This window comes from Pongo abelii, chromosome 1 (genome assembly GCF_028885655.2).
Source record: "Pongo abelii isolate AG06213 chromosome 1, NHGRI_mPonAbe1-v2.0_pri, whole genome shotgun sequence".
NCBI lineage: Eukaryota > Metazoa > Chordata > Mammalia > Primates > Hominidae > Pongo > Pongo abelii.
In genome coordinates this window covers 12,617,318-12,630,177 of record NC_071985.2, presented here as the reverse complement: position 1 = coordinate 12,630,177, position 12,860 = coordinate 12,617,318, and positions in this window count along the sequence as shown.

Here is a 12,860-nt window from a genome sequence, read left to right as displayed (position 1 = left end):
TTGTCGTGAGATGAGCTTCTGCTCCTAGTGCAAACCGATCTATAAATGCTGGACTCCACCGCCCCAGAGCTGGGGGGAGATCTTGTCACTCCTTTTTGTTTCCATTCCCGAGGGGTACATGGCATATATTTTTTTGTTTCAGAACGAATCCTAGTCAGGCGCGGTCTGTAATCCCAGCACTTTGGGAAGCTGAGGCGGGCTGATCACCTGAGGTCAGGAGTTCAGGACCAGCCTGGCCAACATAGCGAAACCCCGTCTCTACTAAAAATAAAAGAATTAGCCGGACGTGGTGGCGGGTGCCTGTAATCCCAGCTACTAGGAAAGCTGAGGCAGAAGAATTGCTGGAACCCGGGAGTCAGAGGTTGCAGTGAGCCAAGATCGCACCATTGCACTCCACAGAGGGAGACTGTCTCAATAAATAAATTAATCGAATCCTGTTGAGGTATAATTTACAAACAATGGTTGCACCTGCGTCAGTGGAAGAGTTTGATGACTTTTAGCAAATACATGTATAGGTGTAATGACCTCCCCAGTCAAAATCACAGTTTCCATCGCCCCTAAAAGTTGTCTCTTGCCTGTTTGCGAAGATTCCCGCAACCACTGGTCTTCTTGGAGTCACTGCAAATAGTGTTGCTGAAGAGTATCCTTATGTATGAATATACCTAATCTGTTTCCAAAACACTGGTATGCGCTAGAACTAGGATGAACTGACGTCTTCCAGACAAAGGAGTGAGATCGGTTGCTCTGTCTTTTCTGGATGCATTAATTTCTCTGAAGAGCTCTGCGGGGCCAAGGGGTCAAGTCTTTCTGTAACCGTCTTCCCTGGAGAATGTCGGAAACACAGCTACAAATTTGGAGGCCCTGGTTTTCTATACTTCATGCAGATTCTCTCCCATTTACAAAGAGTCTTTTGTTGTTGGTTTGCTTTAAAAGCATTTAAAACAACCAAATATTTTCTTCAGTTATTAGTATTTCTACTGACCGTTAAGAATCTTCTTTTCATGTGTGTTGAGTGCCTTGCAGAGAATAACATGAGAATTCTAGTAGTACCTATTTCATTCTTACAAACATATCTCTCAAAGGAATTTTTTTTCTTTCTAACGTGTCACAGGAATTTTACCTTTACAGAAGCAATCAGCTTTCTGTACTTTATAAGAAATGAACACCAGGTCTGTTTTATCGATAAGATAATTTGCTTTTTTTGCTTAAAAAATACCCTATATATTTTTTAAAAGCTTTATCAAACTGAAACTTTAAAAAGTGCTACAAAGATTTGACTCAGTCCTTTCTATGTCAGCTGTGACGGTGTATAGTGCCATGCCGAATTTTACTTTGGAAAGTAAAAAGGAAAACAAGTCAGATGTTCATAAATGTATTTAAAAAAAAAAAAGCTTTGGTTTTAAAAAAATGTAATAATCTTGAATTATATATTTTTATCCAGTTTAAAAGAATTATTTGGATTTGTTCTGATTATTATGTCCTCGAACTTTCTAATTATGTGCCTGTCTCACAGATTATTCAACTGAGGACCAGAACAAACTTAATTTCTCTTGTTTTTGAATTTAAAATACCAGTTATAGATCATAGGTAGCTCCGCAATTCTCCTACCTAATAATCCTTTTCATGGCTTTTGCTATTTACAATTATTAAATCCATAATTTTAGCCATAATTGACATGTATTTCTTGATATAAGGAAAAACATTGTTTTCAGAGAGGACATTTTAACCATACATTCTTTTGTTCTGACTGGTGAGGGAGTTCTCACAGTAGAGTGGTCAATTCTATTCCTCATTTCAATCACTGTTATGGCACAGACTCTACCTTAAAAAAAGCAAATTTGTAAGAATGATTTGAATGAGTTTTTTAAAAGGATATTCTCCCTCTCCTACGCCACTGCCCCTTTTACTCCAGAGTACAGATACCTTGATTCATTCCATGTGTACTTATGACAGGCCGAGGGTATGGGGGTGAACAAGAGACCGAGGTCTTTCGGTGAAACCCCGGCTCTACTAAAAATACCAAAAAATTAGCCGGGCATGGTGGCAGACGCCTGTAGTCCCAGCTACTGGCTACTCGGGAGGCTGAGGCAGGAGAATGGCGTGAACCCGGGAGGCGGAGCTTGCAGTGAGCCGAGATCGCGCCACTGCACTCCAGCCTGGGCGACAGAGTGAGATTCCGTCTCAAAAAAAAAAAAAAAGAGACTGAGGTCTTTGCTCTTGTGCAACTTGCATTCCAGCAGAGAGGCAATACACCAACAGATAAACCAAAAACAACCAGGTAATGTGATAAGTGCTTGATGACAATAATACAAAGCCATATGATAGGAATGATTAGAAGGTGTCATTAGTTTCAGTTGTTGGCGACCTTTAAACTGAGACCTGAATTTAATCTGAGACCTAACTTTAAGCTGAAACTTGAATTTAAGCTGAGATCTGAATGAGAAGTCTTGAAAAAATTGAGGTCATCCCAGATAGGATTGATCTTGGCATTTACTCCACTCCAATCACAAGGGATCCTTTCTGTCCTTCAGATGTACCAAGCTGGTATTTTCTTCATAGCCATTATCACTACTTGAAATGACCTGATTTGTCTGTTTGTTTACCTGTTTATTTCTTGTATTCCCTCACTATAATACTGGCTTCAGCACGTTGGCATAAAGCCCATCCCTAAGATTTATGGAGCCTGAGAAAGAGTACAGATGGACTCACTGCTGTAGGTGTAAATATTTAAAAGTTATAAATTAACTTAACACATTATTAACTAGGATATGCTATAACTCTCAATATTGGTGAGTAAACATTTATAATGGCAAAATAAAAATGTTTTTATATAGATGAAAATCAGCAAAATCTGATTGCATTTAATTATTATCATATCTGTCTGGGTGTCCTATTGATTGGCTTATTATTTTGGATGAGTAATAAAGACACTTATAGTTAATACATTTCCTATATATTTAGCCCATGAAAACTTACCTTCATTTCAGCAAAATTACCATGTATGCTGTTTAATCAAGATTTTCATGTAATTGTGTTCTATCAGAAATAATCAAAAAGGATTAAAAATAAAATTTAATTATATTCAAAACATATGAAGTATGAATGTTTTAATAAAAATATAATTAAATTAAAAGCAATACATTAAATCTTTTTCACTTTTTTCAAAAGATTTACCTTTCTTATAAGATACAAAGTATAATTAGTGACAACATTTTTTTTTTTTGTTTTGAGATGGAGTCTTGCTCTGTCTCCCAGGCTGGAGTGTGGTGGCGCGATGTCAGTTCACTGCAACCTCCGCCTCCCAGGTTCAAGCAATTCTCTGCCTCAACTTCCCAAGTAGCTGGGATTACAGGTGCCCACCACCACACCCAGCTAATTTTTGTATTTTTAGTAGAGACGGGGTTTAATTAGTGATGAAATTTTAAGTAAAATTATTTAAATAAATCTAAAGTTGTATTTGTTTTTTTGGTAAATATTACTTAATGAAATTGGTCATAAAAGTAAATTACTCACAAACATATCATTCAATGTCCACCTAGTTGCCAGTGTAAAGAATTGGTATCACCCTTTGTTCATGTTATGTCTGTATCTACCTATTTTCAAATTTCAGAGTCATGTGAATTGTTTAATATTGTTAAATGTTCCTCAGCAACCATATCTGATTGTTGAGAATTCTACACTAATTCCTGAGTATATCCAGAACCATAAATTGGGGGGAAAAAAGGAAATAAGAAATTACATGTTTGGAACTACTTAGATATAATACTTTATAATGCAAAAATATGTTCATGTAGTTTGAAAGGAAGAGTGTGGCAAATTAACTTTTCTTTTCTCTTACCTAAGCATTTCTGTATTCAGCATCCTGGTCGGGTCCCGGCCAGGTGCGGTGGCTCTTGCCTGTAATCCAGCACTTTGGAGGCTGAGGCGGGTGGATCACCTGATGTCAGGAGTTTGAGACCAGCCTGGCCTACATGGTGAAACCCTGTCTCTACTAATAATACTAATCCTGACTCTACTAAAAAAATTGGCTGGGCGTGGTGGCGCGTGCCTGTAATCCCAGCTACTACGGAGGCTGAGGCGGGAGAATCTCTTGAACCGGGAGGTGGAGGTTGCAGTGAGCTGAGATTGCGCCATTTGCACTCCAGCCTGGGCAACAAGAGTGAAACTCCATCTCAAAAATAAAACGAAACAAAAAACGAACAAAAAAACAAATTCTCCCTATGCTCTTAAGCAGCGTCTGGAAACAGTACAATCCACGGATATTCAGGGTATTCAGACAGGGTTGTCTTTTACTTTCAGGACATGGGACAAGAGACCTATTTCCCACAAACTTAAATGCATAAATCATGAGGGTCTATGTTTAGGTTTATAGGTTATGCCACAGTAGTGCTAAATGGCAGGTTTTGAAAGGCAGGTTCCCACATTTTTAAGCAAATTTATTTTGTATGATTTGTGATCTGCAGAGATCACGATCTAAGGATGATGTTGAAGACTTTCTTGTGTTTACTACTAAATCCTAACTACCAAATAAAGTACCTGGAACGTGGTTAACAATACATATTTATTGACTGAATGAATGAATGAATGTAAATTTGCATAAGCTGTATCTGTATCTCCTTCCTGTTCAAGAAATATGTATGAGAATGCAAGTGAATAAGTGTAGAATTATTATAGGAATAACTTGGAATTATTCTAACTATAATAAAAGTAAAATTTTCAGAAACTTCAAAGTTTTATTATTAGTAGAGTATTTACATCATATATCACAACTGATGGGATACCATCCACTTGAAAATATATCTGTTGCTGGGCTCAGTGGCTCACGCTTGTAAACCCAGCAGGTTGAGAGGCCAAGGCTGGCATATCGCTTGAGCCCAGGAATTCAAGACCAGTCTGAGCAACATGGGGAAACTCCACCTCTACAATGAGCACAAAAATTAGCCGGGCGTGGTAGCACGCACCTACCTGGGAGGCTGAAAATGGGAGGATCAACTGAGCCTGGGAGGCGGAGGTTGAAGTGAGCTGAAATTGCACCACTGAACTCCAGCCTGGGCACCAGAGGGAGTCTCAAAAAGTAAAAATAAATAAAGAAAAATAATGAGAAAAGAAATAGGAAGTATGTAATTAGCAATGTAAAGTCAACATATGAAATCTACATTTTGGCAATATGCTAAAAAAAATTTGACTAGTTAAATGATTGAGAAGTATGTGTTTCGTCATATTGCATCCCAAACAAATTTATTTGCATTTTTATAAGCTGGAGAACTTGCGCTCTTGCTACCAAAAAATTTATAATTATTTTTTCTGGTTATTTTGAAATGTGCTGGGAGGGAGCTAGGAATTAAAAAAAAAAAAAAAAGATTTGGAAGTCAACAGGAGCAAGTTCCTGAAACATCTTTGGAAACCGGCAGGTGGCACCAAAGCATTTTCCTGACCCCAGAGGGCATTCAGGGGTTTCCCCAGTTGCCTTATGGAATTATCAGTTTTGACACTTTTTAAAATGGAAAATTATATGCAGTTATCTAAAAATTGGTTAATGAAAGCTTCCATGTGTCATAAAAATGCCATAAAATAATGCCTTCAAAGGTTATTTAGAGAACTACAGGACTTAACAATATTTAGATATTCTTGGCTAATGAGAATCATTCAAAGTCATTGTTTAATAAATACATTAAATTTAGGTATGGGTAGCCTGAATCCCTTTCTTCTCTCATCCTCACCACATTCTAAGTTAGCTTCTATTGACTATTTGCCACTGGGGATACTTCTTATTGATGAGGGCAATGGTGAAGTAGAGAACTGGGAAAGCCAACATGTGAAACAAGCATATTTATCATATAAATATGGTAGCAAAGAATTATCCAGGACAGTTTTGGGGAGGAGATAAGGGACAAACGACTTGGTTCTATGTGAGATGATTTTGAAGGGAAATTTGGGACAGAAAGAGTTTTGGGAGGAAGTTGGAGAGAAGGGCAACTCCCTGTGTGAGATAATATTACATACTAAATGGACAGGAAATAGAAAAAAAGATTTTTGTTTTATGTTTGGATTCTTCCTAAGGTATTCTTAAAAGACTTATGTGAAAATTTCAATTTACTTTTAGTTCTATTTGAGAGTGACTAGTATTTCTTTCTTTCTTTTTTTCTTTTCTTTTTTTTTTTGAGATGGAGTTTCACTCTTGTCCCCCAGTGGTGTGATCTCGGCTCACTGCAACCTCCACCTCTTGGGTTCAAGAGATGGTCCTGCCTCAGCCTCCCAAGAAGCTGGGATTACAGGCGCCCACCACCACACTGGGCTAATTTTTGTATTTTTAGTAAAGACGGAGTTTCACCATGTTGGCCAGGCTGGTCTCAAACTCCTGACCTCAAGTGATCTGCCTGCCTCAAACTCCCAAAGTGCTAGGATTACAGGTGTGAGCCACTGTGCCCAGCCACTAGTATTTTTTATAGTGAAATTCTATGCTGTGGCTGGTTTTGAGACCCAGTAAGCCAGTCTAGTTTTATGTGGGTTATTGGAAGAAAGAGACAAAAATAACAGTATTTCCTAGTTACATGATTATATACCTAGAAAAGCCGGATTCCATTCTATAAACAGCTGGAATTAGCATGGAATATAGGAAACTAGGCAGCGCAAGTATACACACACAGATACATATATAATGTGCTGCCAACATTTATCTACAACTGTAGGAAAATAAGCTGACCAGAAAAAGATCCAATTTCCAATAGCAACACACACACACACACACACACACACAGAGTACCTGAGAGTAAATTAAACTTATAAGAAGATCTTCATGAATAAAACTATAAAACCTTATGGAAAATTAAAACAAAAGATTTTTGAGTGAGTGGAGAAGGTGGATTGTTATGTTCCTGGATAGGAAAGCTAATGTGTAAAATGCTTATTTGCCAACCCCAAGTTAATTTACATATTTAATTCAGTCTCAAGAAAAATCCCAGAGTGGTTTTTTAAATTTGACAAAATGATTCCAAAGTATATATAAAAGGATAAGTATACTAGAATACCTTTAAAAAATTTTTGGAGAAACATTTAATGGAAAAATATAACAGGGTATATTAGCATTATCAGATATCAGATATTAGCAATATCAGATATTAGCATTATCAGATATTAAAAATATGTGGCAAAGCAGTGGAAGGTAAAGGAGTATAGTTCTAGGGTAAAAACTGACAAATAGATCCCCAGGACCACATAGCTAATTCAGAAATGGACTCCAATATATGTGAGTATTTAATATAGCACAAAGGAAGCATAAAAAAACCATCAGGGCCGGGTGCAGTGACTCACGCCTGTAACGCCAGCAGTTTGGGAGGCCAAGGTGGGTGGATCACCTGATGTCAGGAGTTCAAGACCAGCCTGGCCAACATGGCAAAACCACGTCTCTACTAAAAATACAAAAATTAGCCGGTTATGGTGACCGGCGCCTGTAATCCCAGCCACTGGGGAGGCTGAGGCAGGAGAATTGCTTGAAACCAGGAGGTGGAGATTGCAGTGAGCTGAGATTGTGCCACTGCAGTCCAGCCTGGGTGACAGTGAGACTCCGTCTCAAAAATAAAGAAATAAAAAACCATCAGGGAAGAAAATGTTCACTAATTAACGTTGGGTTAAGTAATTTTGGTGGAATAAAAATACAACAATAGATATCCATCTCAATCTATACACAAGAATGGAATTTAGAGTACCTAAATAAATTACGGTTTTGAACAGGATGGAATAACAGAGACCATATTTATTCTCCCACTGGAAGTAACCAAAAAATGGATGCAATATATGAAACAATAGTTTTTAAGACTCTATCATCAGGCAACTAAGTTACTAGTGAGCCCAGAGAGATATGAAATAAATGAGGTGAGCCTAGGAGTGCCCCAGTTTACTGCCTTGGGAGAGTTTCCAGACAGCCCAAGGAGGAAACCCAGGCAAAGCACAATAAACCCTCTGAGCTGAAGAATATTCAGCCGAGAACTAGTCAGGTCTTCCTTGTGGGAACACTACCCAAAGCTGAGGAAAGAACTATCTGAAAGGATTAGAGGAAGCAATATCTACATTCACAGAGCTGGGAATAGAGCCTGTTCCTACCAGTGAGATTGAAAATCTCATGATTCACAGTGTTGCGCAAAGTATACTGAAGGGTCTGGCCTCACAAGTGAGGAATAATTGGCTCTAGACTGAGCACTGCTCTGGACCCACCTAATATATCTCAAAGCAAAACCTGAAAGATAAAGCCATTTCCAAGAGACCTAGCCACATTCTAGAACAATGCTCAAGAATACCTATAGGATATACAAAAATATCCAACACCCAACAAGGTAAAATTCCCCAGTGTCTGGGATCCAATAAAAAAATTACAAATCATGCACAAACCTAAGAAAATACTACCATCATGAGGAGAAGCACCCATTGAAACTGACCCAGAACTGACACAGGTGTTAGAATTAGTCAACAAAGACAATTAGTATAACTATATTCCATATGTTCAAAAAGTTAAATAGAAACATGGAAGATTTTTTTAAAGAGAACTACATTGAACTACTATAGAAGAAAACTATAATGTATGAGATGAAAAATACACTGGATGAGAAGAATGGCAAAGTAGATATTATAGAGGAAAATATTAGTGAAGTTGAAAGCATAGCAATAGAAACTATCCAAAATGAAACATACAAACACACAGAGAAAAGAGAATTTTTTTGAAATAAACTAAGCAACAATAAATTGTGGGACAACTTCAATGGACTAATCTATGTGTAATTAGAGTGCCCAAAAGAGGCGGGGAGACAAAATATATTTAAGGAGAAAATGGCCATTTTCCAGACTTGAAAAAAAATGACCAATCCATATATCCAAAAAACTCAATAAACGTCCACACAAGAAACAGGAAAAAAACGACCTCGAAGCTCATTATACTCAAAATGCTAAAGAAGTTAGATAAAAACTTAAACAGTAGAAAAAGAAGAAATAATAGAATTGCATATTTATCAATTTTAAGGAGACTATGAGAGACGACGTCCTAGAAGTTTCAGAAAAAAAAATATTGAGGAAAAGATCAGCAGATGTAACTACATACAAACTAAAAATTCAAGTATGTTCTACTTCTTAAAATAATGCATAAACAAATTAAACAAATTGAAGAGACAAGCAATAGAGTAGAAAACAACAAATGTAGAAGATAAAAGGATATTACATATGCATATTTGTATGTATATAATACATATCCCATAATAATATGATATAATACATGTATAATATAATACATATCCCATAATAATAATTAAAAACACTAAGATTTTAATAAACTGCCAAAACAATAACCAAAAGATTCACACACAACAAATCTAACTATTAAATTTACAGGAAAATGTTCAACCCTGTTAGAAAGAATAATGTAAAGAATAATTTGTAGATTAGAATAATGCACTTTATACCAAAGAAATTAGAAAATTTTTAAAGCAACAGTTTTATAAAGTAATGTTATTTATTATTTCATAATGATAATTTAAGATTTAGTAATATTAATTAAAGTAATATTATTTATTCCTGGAGAAGGCATATTTTAATTCACATTTTCATGCATTACCAGTGATAGTATAAAGTAGTATCACCCTTTCAGAAGTAATTTGGAACTATGCGTCAGGGACCCAACATATGTTCATACCCATGAATTTACTGATTCCTTTTCTGGAAATCTTTTTTTTTTTTTTCTGAGACAGAGTCTTACTCTGTCACCCAGGCTGGAGTGCAGTGGCACAGTCTCGGCTCACTGCAACCTCTGCCTCCCAGGTTCAAGCAATTCTCCTTGCCTCAGCCACCCAAGTAGCTGGGATTACAGGTGCCTGCCACCACATCTGGCTAATTTTTATATTTTTAGTAGAGACAGGGTTTTGTCACGTTGGCCAGGCTGGTCTCGAATTCCTGACCTCAAGTGATCCACATGCCTCAGCCTCCCCAAGTGCTGGGATTACAGGCGTGAGCCACCATGTCTGGCCTCATTTCTGGAAGTCTTTAACAAGCCAGCATTCCATAGCTGGATTGTTAAAGACTGTATGGGATGGTGAATTTTAAAAATATATGGTTATATACAGCTAAGTATAAATACAATTAATGTAAGTATATATATTTAAACATAAACTTATAAAAACAATAGTTTGACAGTTTTAAACAAAAATAATCAAGGATTCTTTTTCTAATTTATCTATTGGTACCCATGATTTTGTTACATGATGTCATTTTCCCTTTTAAATCAGCCTCTAATATTTAAACCTTGATATATATACTTTAAATTTTTTTCCCATAAATGACTCCACATAAATTACTTGCTAGAGACTATATATTAACAATTATTTAAATACCAATGCACATTTTGGTTTATGCTATTTTAAAGACTTCTTTTTTAGACTGAGATGAAAGAGCTTACTTTGAAGAAGACATTCAGTTCTAAGAGCCAGGTTTCTATAACAGAAGACATAATGGAATGAATTTACTCCTTTAAATTTACTTATAAAGACATTTGGAAATTTTTTATTATGTATCTCAGAGGACCTGTCTGTAAAAGTCACTGTACATGTAAAAATTTTGAGTTACAAGTGAATTGCAAACTTTAAAGAATTTAAGGTCTTAATTAAAGGGTAATATATTTATATCTAATGCCATTATTATTTTTACTTTCAGAAAGTTAAATAGAGGGATACATCACATCCAAAAACTTCAACATTGGACAGGTCAAAATTATTTGAACATTTTGAAGGTTGGAAGGATGATGGTATACCTTTAAGAAACTACTTTGATGGGTACTAGCAAAGTGAATCCTATCATACTTCACACATATCATTAGTTTTGCGTTTTCACTGAATGTGCTTTCAAATGTTTCAAAAGTTCTCAGAATCTTTAGGGAACCGTGGTTATTGTACAAGCAACATATCAAAGAAGACTATAAAAATAATGATAAGATACCTCTCATGCCTCATTCTTCTAGTAATAAGGAGTTTGGGATCACTGTGCCCATTGACATTTTTCCCAGAGACATGATTTGTTAGCAGTTTGCATAATTTGTAAGTGTAGTTTATTTGACAAAACAATACTTTGTAGTAATTTGTGCCAAGATCACCAATAAAATGAGTCTTCAAGTAATTTCAGATTCATCACTATGTCATTCAAGGCAAGTCAATTCAATGAACCCTAACTACACCTCTACAATATGCCTGGCACTTTAACACATGATAGAAAGATGGTCAATATACAGGGCCCATGCTTAGCCAGAAAGAAGCCTTAGGAGAGTCTGGTACAGAAAGGAGACAGGTTAGGTTTTAAACCATGCCAACCATCAGGGTTATAGAGATCGGGGGCATGGAGGGGTCAACCTTCCCTGGGAGTTCATCTTTCCAGGGAACATGACATTCGAACTGCATCTTGAAAGGTTGACTAGAAACAAGCCAGGGGATGATACTCCAGGGGACAAATCATTCCGGGCAGTGGGTTGGCATGTAAAAGGCACAGAGACATGAAGCAGAGCATTCGAGGAACTACCAGACTGATCGCACTAGTCCATGGGGTGTGCTAGAAGGAAAAACCAAGGAATCAGTTGGAGCAAGTGATGGAGGTCGGAAATGGAAGATGTTCTAAATTGCAGGTGGTTGATTCTGGCCAAGGAGTGGAGGTTACATTGGAGCAGTGAAGGCTGATGACAGAGAGACCAGTAATGTGGTGATCGCAATAGTTCAGTACTGGTGTTATGTTAATATTTTAGTAAGTTTCCCTACAGATATCATTTTAAAACAATTTCTTCCATTTTATAGTATAATTGATTGAAATTAAAAGGGTTAAGGGTTTTAAAATTGCACAAGAATTTTATGAAATAAAAAGAGCTATCAGAAAGGAAGGCATTACACAAAAACTAATGGTAACTAAGAAAGCCTTTGCAGAGCTTAGGGGTAGCTCACTACTGTCTTAAATCTAAGCCAAACTGCCACTCAAAAGACACTGTAACACTAAATGGAAGAACTGCGTGCTCAAGCCAGAAGGGCACATCAATCAAACTAACTTTCCCCTGGTAGATTTTCCATTGCTCTGTCATAATCTTTTTTTCCCCCTTAGGGCTAACTGAAAGTTAGATTAGCATTAGTGCATTATCTACGTGTCCAAAATATAGACAGAAAGAAGACATTAGCTGAGATGGTTTCATCAGCACAATTCTTATTATTCCTTATTGAGTCCCTGCCAAATGCTGGATTTTTGCAAAGCCAGAACTTTTTAGATGAAATACTAAGCTTCTGTCCTTACTTTATAATAAGCAGTGTTAAAGAATTAAATATTTTTAGACTTTGTGTGTGTGTGTCTGTGTGTGTGTGTGTGTCTATGTGTTATGTTTTCTCTCTTTTAGCTAAACTTGCTGAAAATAGCAACATTTGTCTTCCTTCACTTCAGATAAGATTGACAGGTGGCACTGTCTGCATCTCGTCTACCTGGATGCCTTCTACCCTGCCTCCTCTGGAACTCTCAGTAGAAACTCTCAGATCTGGGCATTGTAGCTTCACAGATGGGTCAGGAAGGGTCCAGAAGAGTCCACTGCAACACCAGACGTTTATGTCTTCAGGTAAAGCAATTATGTTTTCCACAGTTCTGCAGCATTTTCAAAGTGAAAACGTCCTTAGAGACCATGCTATTCAGCTCTTCATTATATAGATGAAGAAAGTTTCAGTAAAATTCCATTTTCACTGATTAGATTGGCAAAGTATAAAAAAGATTTACAATATTCAGTGGTGGTGAAGCTGTAAAGGGGAGCGTCTTCATACCTGTTGAGGAAAACATCAAGTTGTACATTTTTGGAGGGCAGTTTGGCACTA